The following is an 11,464-nucleotide window of genomic DNA, read 5'->3' as shown; positions in this document are numbered from 1 at the left end:
AACTAAAGCAATGAGACTAGGTCCTTAAACTTATCCACTCAATGTGTTGGCTCTGAGAGCTTTTTCCAGAATTATGTCAACCCTCCACTTATCACTTATCTTCCTGCCTCCTGCAAATGCCCTATGCATAACACTTTGCACATTGCCTTAGACTTTCAGAGGCCATCATGCAACATATTAAAACCATTCTAATCTGCTGCTTCACACATAACCTCTCAATGGCAGCTCGTACTGATTCCAACCATCAGGCTCATAATCTCTGTAGCACATTAGCCAAAAGGAAAAAAAAAGTCCATTTTCATTCTATCTTATCCATAACATGTGCAAATATTACCTCATCCATCCTTGAGCTGGCTCCAGAGATTAACTCAAGGCTGACATGATAGACGTCTAATTTAAAAAATAGTCCATTTCCTGACAGTTGATTTTATTGTCAGTTTTGCTTTAAACTTCAACTTCGGGTGTGACACTGCTACCAGAATTTCACATTTTTAACACCATTTCTCTTTCAAAGGCTGAAGCCAAAGATGATGTCATGTATTCTGGTAGCTTTGCACGTATCTGAAGTGGAAGCCTGAAGATTAAAAAGCAAGTTTTTCTCGCTGAAACAACAGAGCAAGGCTCATAAGAAACACAAGTTTTCTGTAGGAAACTGACATGACACTGTATTTAACCTTCTGACTAGGTAAAGCATTACGCAAGTATTTTAATTGAAGGAACGTCGCTTAGGCAGTTTACTAGGCAGGAAGTGGCTGCCGATGCCTAAAGCAAGCAGCCTCCATAAGGTCTGAAGCAGTGCCCTTTGAAGTGAATGGAAAGAGTTTTACTGAACTCAGCGGAGGTACTCTGCATTTGTACTAATGCAATTCTGAGCACAGTTTGACCCACAGGGATGAAGGGCACCGGCTAAATGAAAAAATAGCATGAATCCTTTGTTTATTTTACAGAAAAGCTCGTATTGTATGCAATAGTACTAAGAAATAAAATATCCTTTGCAGAGAAACAATTTGTTCTTCCTAATCCAGTATTATTGTTACGCATGTGTTAAATCATAGGATACACATGGTTGTAAAAGCTGATTTATTAACTAACCAAAAATCAGAGGCATCCACCCCAGCACCACCCAGCATCTGCTCAGACTAATGTCCCTCAAAAACGTCCCATATGTCAAAGGAGGGCACAGGCTCAAAAAACACTAATCCCAGCTGGTCAAAAGGAGCAAAAGAAAAACAGGTTTTGCTTTATAGACTACAGTATTTTGTTTGTTTTCATTAAACACTCTTACTGATTTTAAACATCTGTATTTGTTAACTTGTTTAGTTCTTTCAAACTTAAGAGTACAAACAGTGCCATATGTGCTCGCTGCTGGCATTTCTGTTCCTCCTGCTAACATTTGCCCGCAGGGCCGGGCTTATCTCTGACAACTCAGTAAACACAACCCGCAATGAAACCTGAACTGCTTGAGGTAGGCTGCAGCCTATCGGACAGAGCAGGCAGCAGGGATGCCTGAAATCTCTCTTCTGCTACTTACGAAACCCCACACGGCCACGCCAACCCGGCTGAGGTGAAGCTGGCATTTGGGGGCCCACATGTGGTCGACTGTACTGTCTCTGGTCGCTTGCTTTCTCATCTGTGCTTGCTAGCGGGAGTCAGAACCAACAGGTGGAACTGCAAACCCCAGCCACTTGCACACCCTGCTGTTAAATTATCCTAGGCACTGTTTTCAAATGCTGAACAGAATTGAGTATCTTTCTGTAGTTTTTATGAAGCTTGTTTCAAGTCACAACTGTCAAAAAGAAGATTAAGAAGTGGTTTTGCTGGTAGTACTGCCGTAGAGATGAGGTGGAGCATACTCCAGGGCTCTTTAATCTAACAGGGAATGGTTTAACAAGTTGGAGGCTCAAGCCAAACACATTTAAGTGATGAATTCAGTGGGCTTTTAACAAAAGGATTAATCATTGTTACTGATGAGAACCAGTTACTAGGGGAAGCGATGTCTTTGTGGCTGCTTTCCTAGAAAGCAGATCATGGTTAAACCAGTTCCCAGTCTCAGTCCCACAGTATTCCTGACTGACAGGAGATGAAGCAACATAGCGTGACGCTCTTCACTCTGCATGCTCTGGAAACCCCCCAGACCCGTGTGGATTCTGCTCCCACTCCACAGCAGTGCAGGAAGAGGATGGTGACACTTGTTCCTCCTCCACGGGATGTGAGAGGGACTCAGATCTGCAGGGAGGAAGAAGAGCACTTCCCCTGCTGTTCAGTTACACGCTAGCACAAAACTTCAACACTTCCCTGGTGCAAGAGTGGGGGACAAACTTCTGGAACACATTTGCAGGAGAGGCGGAGAAAAATGCCTCAGTTTTACAGTTACTTGCTGAAAAAATTCTTTAAGTCTTTCAATTTATGACAACTTGAAGGTCATGCTCTGAAAAAACAGACCCATGCAAGGCATTTTCAATTGAGTGTCCTAATTTTGAATATTCAGGACACTTTTTAATTCCCTGACTATACATTTCAAGCTGATTCCCCCTTCAGAACATTTTGTCTTCAACTTTTTTTTTTCTTATATAATCCACTTGACATTTCTATTTTTAATTTCTATTATATGCTCCCTTAATAAGTGTATAACCTTGGCATCTAGCCTGTAACTCTCCAACCTAACTTTCAGCATCCAAGTTTCCTGCAGAACAGTTAGTACAAGTGGGAACCTCTTGAACCATGGTTCTTTGCTTCTGTTTTTCAGTTCGTCTGCCCCTTCATACACAGAAGGCATAAAATGTTGGTCTTGATACAGAAATACAGGAACATAAATCTCTCTTGTCCTCAGTCCCCTTTGCATTCTAGACTTATATTCCATTCCCAGACCTTCTCCAAGGTTTTCCACACAAACTCATGTGCTCCATGAGTTACAACTTGGTTCTCACCACTCCAGGTTCACTCTCCTTGAGTAAATCAATCACTTCTTGAGACAGGGGTGTACCTATATATGAACGCATGTCACTGCTCTGATGTACATTCATGCGCATGCACTCACATTTCAAATATTCCAGCAGTTCTGCCTGCTCTTCTCCAACAGACAGCATGGGAGATTCTGATCCTATGCAAAAGCTGGGGGGACTAAAGGTCATATGTGCATGTTTAGGTGTATTTCTTCATACAAAAAAAAAAAGGAATAGTGGAATGTATGTATATATTCAATTGGGAAGTGAGGGGGCAGAAACCAAGAAATGGCACAGCTTTTTTGTTGAAGACTATTGAAGGCAAATAGCATGGAGAAGTTTCGTCTGAGGATGTTCCCATAAAGGAGAATTCAAGACAGTTTCCGTTTTCTGTGTGTGAGCGCATAGAATAGAAGTGCATATACCCATTAGGGCAAGGGAGAATTTTGTTGTGAATAGATGAAATCTCTTGATCCTCTCCGGACATGTCCTCTGTGAGCATGACAGCAGCTGGATGAGACAAGCAACAGAAGATGAGGTCAGGCAAGAGCTACCATACAGACTTGGTTCATTTAACCCATCCTGAAGGCTGGAGTTAGGAGAGTATGCATTAGTCTTTCAGAAGTCTAGGAAGCTATTTGTCAGAGCCATTGACTTTGGCACTGTGACAGAAACTTTCTAAAGCCACTCTCATGGTACAATTTTTCTAGGCATTTTACTGACAGAAGTATGAAATTGTCACTTCTGCCTCTGTATGCTTCCCTATAGGAGGAACCAGAAATATAAGTTCCTCGAAGAACACAAAAGTTTCTAAACATGCTGTTTATAACTTTTTCTTATACTTCATTTCCTTGCAATTTCGCTTTCATTTCAGTCCACTCCTTAATCTGTCTCTTTTTTTGGATTAACAGTTGAGTACCAGAAGAGATGAATTTTAGCACAGCAGTAAGATTGTGTATGCTAATCTAATCAGACTCTTAGTTCCCTAAAAAGGCAGGAAGGCATCTGAGGGGATTATCAAAAGCTTCCAGGCAATGTAATATCAGAAGAAATATGGCATTACTCTTCTGGGTGTGGACGGCGGCTTGTATACGTTGCTGAAATCAGGGGCAGGCGTCTTGGAATGCTACTGCAAAGAAAATACACAGAGGGTCTAATTCATATCACTTCACATCCCCTCCTGAATTTGCACCTCTTTCCCTGTTCAGCCATTGAGTGTTTGTTTTTTTTTAATAGCTTATTACATTATGAACTTGACACTGTGAGATCAAATAAGCAGCCAGTCATCAATTAACTTTCCAAAGAGAATACTTCAATATTCACAACACATATGCAGAGCAGGCATAAATGCTGGTGTGTGTGTGCTCATGCAGAAGAACCAGGAGAATGGACTGCTCATTTAACACAGAAGTTTCCAAACATGTGAATTATGCACCCTCCTTGTATCTCTTTTCCCCACGTCTCTTTCACCTCAAGCACGCACAGATACACATACATGCACATGCTCACCTTTGATATAAAGCTGGGGCTGACGCTTGCTGTGAATGTGATTTTCTTCTGCTCAGTGGTTCTCTTGCACTCCTCTGTAAGCAGTCCAAGGGGGCCACAGGGTAAGGAGAATTTTAGTCTACCACATTTCAAATCTCATCACACGTGAGGGCCAGGAGCAGCAATAGTTTCTCATTGTAAACCGTGCCTGCTATTGTAATTTATCAGGATCAAACAGTTGCTGGCAGCCCTTTCCTTAAGATCCGGTTGCAGTGTCTATATCAGCATCAAGCAAAATCAAACATGGCTTGTGAACAGAGGTTTAGCAATAAATAAATCACTCAGGGAGCCTTAGAGAAACAAGTCTTCACACACACCAACGTTATGGTACTTGTCTTTATTTCTCTTCCAGCTTTCTTTTTTTTTTTTCTTTTCTTTTCTTTTTTTTTTTTTAATTTGATTCACAGTGTTCCTATGACATGTGTTTTGCCTTACTCAGCCATTTGGAATACAGGTGCATGATTGTGTTTTTGATGGAGTGTTGCTATTCTGGATTGCTCCATCCAAAACACAATCCCACACATGTAATCCAAACTGCTGAAGATGAGTCAACCATCTTCCCGTTGCCACGATAATTAGACATATTTTCATTCAAAGTTGCATAGTCTTTATTATTAGTTGCAGATGCCAAGCTTGAACAGTATTGTCAAATCTTAAAAGGCTTTAGCACCGGGTTATTTCATCCCTCAGCATGGAGGAAATGAACAAAAGTCCAAGCTTATCTAAACTTAAAATAAATCAAATCAAATATTATTAGACTGCAAGAAAACAGTGACACGTAAATAATTTTGGTATACATGTAAAAATCAAAGCTTAATGTGCTATTAAGTAAACATAGCTGCTGAACAGAGGTTTGTTGTAATTAAGGGACTCACGTAACAGCAGCTTCCAGTCTTACTAATACATGTAGGCCACACATCTGAATTTCTTTTCTTTGAAAACGTTTCAGTTTCTTATCACATTAAGAAAATGACTACTTCCCAAAAGCCTGAAACAACAAAAAACTTTACTAGATTTTAAATCCTTAAGCTAGGTATTACTTTCAAGACAAATGCTTGGAAAAGGCAGTTTTCACAGGTCTTAATATATACTGTCTGAACCTTTGGGCTGCTAGTGTTTATTTCTGGCACCTTAGGAACTAATAGCTAATTAGTGAGATAGAAATGGAGAGGAAGAGAAGACATAGGAAGGCAGGTGTCATGAGTCTTTGAGGCTAAGCTTTAAGGCCTACTTTGGTAGATCGACAAGCTGATCTCTTCGTGGCATTTTGGTACTTGGTGGGTGGCAGACAGACATCAGATGTTCAGCTGCTGAAAATCTCTAAGTAATGACAGGTCATATCCCTACCTAAAGCCTTCTTTACCAAAAAAAAAAAAAAAAAAAAAAAAAAGGTCATTGGAATAAATTTTACATTTCACCCCTCCTGTATAAAGGCACGCTACGACTACCACTAGCCTGCTGAAAATAACATAGAAACACTGCTAACAAGCCCTTTGGTTCACAGGAATGCTGTTTATAACAGACATGCAGGAAAACTGTGGAATACATTATTGGTTAAATAGTTAAATCAAACCCCTGGCAAATACTCATTCAAAATTTTCTTTCTAAAAATGTAGGCTAGCATACAGCAAAGCAAGTGATCCATTAACAAAGTAATGACCTTCCAAGGCAGAAGAGAATCTTGCCTGGTAACTTGCTGTTTAATGAAATTATCTCAATAGAATTGCAACAAAATGTTTTTTTTCTAGAAACCACAAAGAATCTAGCAGAGCTGCAAGATTCAATAGCAGATGGCATCAGGCTTGACCTGCAGCGCTTGAAGTACTAAAAGCCATGCAAGTGTGCTGAAATCCTTAGCCTGGCCTTGGGCTGTGAAAGGTGCTAAGTATTCAAGCTCTAATTACCTTGAAATTCAGCCCTTAAAGTGAGACATTTCCTATGTAGTATTATGGGAATTACGGAAAGCACAAAGTTGATCTACTATGTGCTGCGTGGCCTCACCTCGAACACCGTGTGCAGCTCTGGGCACAATATAAGAAAGACATAAAGCTATCCAAAGGAGTTTCCAAAGGAGGGTACAAAAATGGCGAAGCATTTGAGGGTAAGGTGTATAAGGAATGGCTGAGGTCCCTGCGTTTGCTCAGCCCAAAGCAGAGGAGCTGAGGGGAGCCCTCATGGTGGCTGCAGATCCTCACAGGAAGCGGAGGGGCAGCGTTGAGCTCCGCTCTATGTGACAGCCACAGGCTCGAGAGAACGGCATGGAGCTGTCAGGGGAGGGGCAGCTGGGGGTTGGGGACAGGATCTGCACCAGAGGGTGGTGGCATGGAACAGTGTCCCCAGGGAAGTGGGCACAGCACCAAACTGCCGGAGTTCAAGGACCGTGTGGGCAATGCTCTCAGACATGGGTTTGAATTTTGGGTGGTGCTGTGTGGAGCCGGGAGTTGGGCTTGATGATCCTTGTGTGTTCCTTCCAAATAAGGATATTCTATGATTTTATAATTCTATGATCCCACTGGCAATCCAGGAGCTACTTTTCTGTGGCCAGGTTTAGTCCAGCTGCCATGCTGCTGGTGCACAATTGTGCATGGAGACAGCTCTTCCAGCCATGTTCCCAGGCAGGGCAGAACTGCTGGTTTCGGATTAGCATGAATTGTCGTGTACGTACACACCTGCTCCTGTGCTCTATGTCTGTTTAGGGAAGACAAACCTGTAGTTATGGGAGACATGCCAGCAGCTTCAGGTAGGTAAAGAATCAGCTGGAGAAAGCATTCACAAAAGCAGCCTGTGCCTCAGTGCAGGCATCACTTGTGTGGGCGTGTGTAGCTGCTGGCTTCGAATAAGAAACAGTCACAGTTCTGACAGAGACAAATCTTAACATTGTAGATACATAATGATGTCAGAAACATTCAGTGATCTTCCTAAGAAGCTACACAAGTCTTTCTTTTTATCTGTTCGTTTCAGCAGAAACTCTGACCTAAAACAGCTATCCTGCGCAGAAAGCAGGAAAATAAGTTCTTTGGCAAAGTGGGTGTTCCAAGTTCCCACCACTCTAATAACAGATCATTTTTAAATCAACCCCCCCAAAAAACGTGAAGACCTCCCAGGTGCACTAAACACAACTGTTTGATCCTTTTTCAATCAGGAGGGCAAAACACAATGTTATTGCTAGCTGCATTTTGGGGAGAAATCTACTCCGGTAATCCTAAGGCTACCTTTCTTTCAAAGGGAAGTGTCTAAATTGCAAACCCATCACTTAAGATTTTATCCTGTGTCTGTACTGACAAATGAAATTGCACTTGCCATGCTGAGCCTTTTCGAACACTTATCTGCAGAGATGATGTTCCCCTACATAAGATTTTTTAAAGATAAACACACATGCATCTGCTGTTTATTGTACTTTAAAAATACAAAAAAAAGTTGAGTGCAAAGAAAATTCTTCCAACTGCATTTGTAGAGTGACCTAAGATGTGGGAAAGTTGTCTACTGCTTATGTTATTTTTTTCACCCACTTTTGAGTGCTTTGAGGCTACATTTCCCCTGAGTTATGACAGATATTGCCACCCACCTTAGTTCTTCCTGCCTTTGCCCTAACAGAACCTCTTTGTTGTTTTATCTAATCAGATTCAGAGGCCCTGCTAGAGTTGGCTCTTTCAGACTGTTCAAAGCGCTTATATTTCTTATTTCCCAGGCTTCAGAAGAACTAAAAATAACCAAGCAAAAACCTGAAATGCAAAGCTAATATTCTTGCCAATGTGAAGAAGATATGCTGACAGAATTAACAAGAGATTTTACAGATCTGAGTAATTTTAATAAATGAGCACACTTACTTTTTCCCCACTGAGTTTTCTAAGCTCAGTCTTTGCAAGGCCACTAAAAATTTTTTACACAAATTTTTACCTCACTTTTTTTTCTGAATGAAGATCTTCAGTGTACCTTCATGCAGAGAAAAATTTATTATAGCTTTCTGTATACAAAGTAGAATATTCATACCAGATGAGGGTTTGCAGTTCAAATAACTTTGGGGTGAAAGCAAACCATGTTGTTTCTCCAGTTCTGTGGAAAGTCTAAAGCATTCCAAGCATGGAGAACTCTCGTTGGCCAAGAAGGATGTGTGAAAGGCATAGGTTGCTGGGCTGTGAGGGTTTGTCAAACCAACCATGCATGCATCTGTCTTTGCACAATAATGTTCCCAGGATTTGTCGAAAGTGAAAGCTCTTAATAGGATCTTGCTCGATGGACTGAATTATGAAGCAGAGCAACTTCTTCCATAGAGTTTATAGAGGATTGGAAAACGATAGAAAAACCAGTGTTAGATGTTAGCAAATGCACTTTCTTTAAGTCGAGAGAGTGAGAAGCAGCTGTAATTACTGACTGCAGACGTTCATCCCCTTGAAGGAACTTTTAACTGCTTATATCTGCTGGCAGTAGCAGCTTTCTCTCCTGCAGCTAAGAATTACAGCAACTTGGTGCTCCCTCTGTTCAAGAGCAACTGAAACGTTGGCAGCACAGAGCACAGCATTAAGGCAATTCAGCATTTACACAAACGAGGAAAAGGGAGGATTCATTTTCAAAAAGTCTGAGAAACACTGCTGTAGACTGTGTCTGCTAATGTACACAAACCTTGAAATGGCCAGCAACATGACAGCTTCCAATCTTGTAGCTCAGCTTGAGGGACACAAGTACAAAACTGAAATAAGATTTGCAATGGGTTTAAGCTGCTGGAGCAGTTTAAAACACCAAACAGATTACTTGTAATCTAGTGGAGAAGCTGCATGATGGAAAAGACCTGGTAGGTGAGATGCTATGTCAAGTTCAGCTACTGTAACACAGTCTACTTTAAATCAGGCCCTCGCGATTTGAGGACTATGGTTCATAAGCAATGGAGCAAAATAAGATGTGCAGTAACACAACAGTGAAAGCATTAAAAATTATATTTTAATCTGAAATTATACTTAGGTGAACTATTTTATCACTAATCCCAATTTAACAATGCTAGAATTTTTTTTTTTTCCTTGCAAAAAAAGCGAGACAAAAAACAAAAAACCCAAAACAATTCCACATACTTCAGTTTCCTATGAGCCTAAAAGAACGCTCTTCTTTTATCAGATGCATATAGTGGAAAGGATTTTAAGTGCATAGTCATGTAAAAAAGTATTATCACAGTAGGCATGAACAGAGAATGCAGTTTAAAGAACCTTCTTAATTCACCACTGTTTGTTTGCTTTTCATTCAGTATGAAACTGTTAACCTTTAAAAAAACATAACCAAGAATATGGCTAAATATTTATTATCATAATCTCATATTTCACATATTTGCAAGTTCAGTACTGAAATACTATCTAATGCAGTGCCTCAGCCAAAGTGGATGTGGCAGACGTTTTGTTTCTTTTTTATTTGATGTCTTTTTCCCCACTGACATTTACAGATGATATGAATCTGAAATAAGACATGCAAAAACAAAAGTATGTATATCTTATCCCTTTTAATTTTACCATTAATAGCTTGAAATCGTTATACATGTATTTAAAGCCTTATATTTTAACAATCTGAAGTAAAAATGTTTAAGTATACACAAGCCACATTTGAAAGAGAAACCAGTAACTACAGTGGCAAAATCCAGTTTTACGCAGGTCAACAAAGGCCTCTCACTGATGTCAGCAGAGACAGAATTTTACCTTATAATCTGGGGCTCTACCCAGCAGGATCAACTTCAGAACCTGCAGCTACGCTTCAGCTTTAATTGCCACATTGCATTTATGGCCACGTTCCTTGCTCAAATTCATGGCTATTCCTGTTCTCAGTTTTTTAAGCTCCACTGTTAAGAGCTCTTGAGAGCTACAAATGGTTGGCATTAGAAGGAAATGAGAAATCTTTTAAGTGGCTATTGTGCATGTCACTTGAATGCACTGGATGACATTTCAACACTAGGCAATGCCTCCTCTCCACAACAGTCATCAAGAGTGGTTTGGGTTTTTTCCTCCCATATGGGTACTGAGGTTTCCAACAGCACTGATCCCTCTGCACATTTTTCTATACTTTGTAAGAGCCCCTTTGAACACACTTCTGCAGACAGAAAGGCTTCAATCTGCAACAGTTTTTTAACAGCTTGCAGGACGACTGAGCCCTTGATGTGATTATTTGATTATATATGAAATAACTCTCATGATCAATGAGTGATGTCACGGCTATCACTTTGAAGTTAATAGCAAAATTTGCACTGGCTTAAATGTGAACAGGATCAAGGCGTGCAGCATGAGACTGACATCTCTTAATTAATTTCCATATTTCCCTTCAGATGCTCATGCCTTGCTCCATGCTGCTTTTCGAGACGAGAGAAAAGAGCAAATGTTGGAAACTGATGTTTTCACCAGCTTCAGGCTGTCATGCCTAACAAATTGTTCCAGTATATTGGTTTACACGGGCATCTTATCCTTGATCAGCTCCCACGTTTCCCATAGACAACAGGAGAAGTTGCACATGAGGACAAAATGAATGACCCATATTTTGCAAATGGAAATACAATACTCCATCTGCAGACGAAAGGCCCGACTGAAGTAAGCGCATGGCACCTTCAGCAAAGTAATTTCTACAGACTTCAATGGGAAATACACAGTCCATATTTCTTTGCGTCTTTGAGTATAAACTGTAATTTATACTTGCATAAAACAATCTGGGATATATAAAGGCCATATTGGAAGCACGGTTTTTATCTCTTGCACTAACAGGAAATGAGAGACAGTAATCAAATTTTAACTACTTTCTCACTTGCGATGAGTATCCAAGACCGGCTGAAGAAAACTTCCTTTCAAAATCTTTTCATTTTGAGTCTGCTCAACAGAGAACCCAAATGTGTGTGTGCGAACAATATTCATTTGTATTCCTAAGTGAGCTCGTTTTATTTTGCCATTTCCTAAATGCTGGCGTACAAATTCCTGAAGCGACGTGACTCTCACAACAAACAGAGCTGGCAGCCC

Source organism: Lagopus leucura, unplaced genomic scaffold (genome assembly GCF_019238085.1).
Source record: "Lagopus leucura isolate 7727_CA_CO unplaced genomic scaffold, USGS_WTPT01 Super-Scaffold_73, whole genome shotgun sequence".
Lineage (NCBI taxonomy): Eukaryota > Metazoa > Chordata > Aves > Galliformes > Phasianidae > Lagopus > Lagopus leucura.
The sequence above is the reverse complement of the archived record's forward strand: the minus strand, read 5'-3'. Positions refer to the sequence as shown.